The sequence below is a fragment of the Mus caroli genome, chromosome 5 (genome assembly GCF_900094665.2).
Source record: "Mus caroli chromosome 5, CAROLI_EIJ_v1.1, whole genome shotgun sequence".
NCBI lineage: Eukaryota > Metazoa > Chordata > Mammalia > Rodentia > Muridae > Mus > Mus caroli.
In genome coordinates this window covers 110,062,814-110,064,193 of record NC_034574.1, presented here as the reverse complement: position 1 = coordinate 110,064,193, position 1,380 = coordinate 110,062,814, and the positions used below count along the sequence as shown (strand labels likewise).

General features: G+C 44.7%; 1 protein-coding gene across 1 annotated transcript in view; it reads left to right on the top strand.

The window, feature by feature from the left end:
• Positions 1-1,380, top strand: part of Suds3 (SDS3 homolog, SIN3A corepressor complex component) — a 25,037-nt gene that overhangs the window by 1,905 nt on the left and 21,752 nt on the right. The gene's annotated exons all lie outside the window — the stretch shown is intronic.

The window sequence follows — 1,380 nt, the reverse complement described above, 5'->3', positions numbered from 1 at the left end:
TTGGATCCAGATCTTTGCTTAAGACCAGTTTAAATTAAGCAGTTTAGAACACTTACTGATTTTTCTGAGGGTCCAGGTTGGAGTGGCTCACAACTGTCTATATGTCGCAGGATATTTGATCACACTGTGAATCCCGAGACCGTGTTATTTATTGAAAAAAACAAAAAAAAAAAAACCCAAAAAACCAAAACTTTTTACTTGGGGTGTGGCTCAGCCTTAGCACACACCTTTGGAATCCCTCTGTCTGGAATGCAGACTTACCCTTAGTACATATATTTTTAATCCCAAACAATCAAGGTAAAGTTAGTTTGTAGAAGGAAGCACCCCTGGAAAGTGATGTCTAATTGAGTGTCAGACAAGGTGATGGATCAGAGGAAGATTTGACAAAATGGGATATAATCAACTCTCAGGAGATGAGAGGGAAAAGGGTACTTAAGAGAGCAGCGCAGAGAAGGAGGAGGCGGTTTTCCTGGGGCAGTTTTATGGAGACAGGTTGGAGAACAAGCTATACACAGGTGAAGGCAGAACGAGCCAGAGAATGAGAAGGAGCTGAAGATAATGCCAAAGTTAGAATGAGGCCAAGCAGAGCCACTCACTAGAAACTGATTAAAGCAGATTGAAGCAAGGCAGCCTGGAGAGGAGTTCTGAGTTGAACCATCCCATCAGAGCTCAGAACAAGAAAGGTGAGTTTATTCAGCAGTAAGTCTCAGAGGCTGAAAAACATTCTAGGCCTAGATTAGATGTACAGGGGCTGGAAACTTTCAGGACTAGGCTGAAGTTAGCAGGAGGCAGTGAGCCTCCCAAATGGCAAAAGCCATCAGGTGAACAAAGGTTATCTTTGCATCAAAAACCTACAGCCCCAACCATCATCTGACCTCTTTGGGTACCAGGCATGCACACAGAGACAAAACACTCATACATGTAAAACAAAATAAATATAATTGAAAACTTTTCTTTTCAAGACAGGGTTTCTCTGTGTAGCCCTGGTTGTCCTGGAACTCACTTTGTAGACCAGGCTGGCCTCGAACTCAGAAATCCACCTGCCTCTGTCTCCCGAGTGCTGGGATTAAAGGCGTGCACCACCACCCCTGGCTTGAAATTTTTTTTTTTTTTTGGTTTTTCGAGACAGGGTTTCTCTGTATAGCCCTGGCTGTCCTGGAACTCACTTTGTAGANCAGGCTGGCCTTGAACTCAGAAATCCNCCTGCCTCTGCCTCCCGAGTGCTGGGATTAAAGGCGTGCACCACCACCCCTGGCTTGAAATTTTTTTTTTTTTTTTTGGTTTTTCGAGACAGGGTTTCTCTGTATAGCCCTGGCTGTCCTGGAACTCACTTTGTAGANCAGGCTGGCCTTGAACTCAGAAATCCGCCTGCCTCTGCCT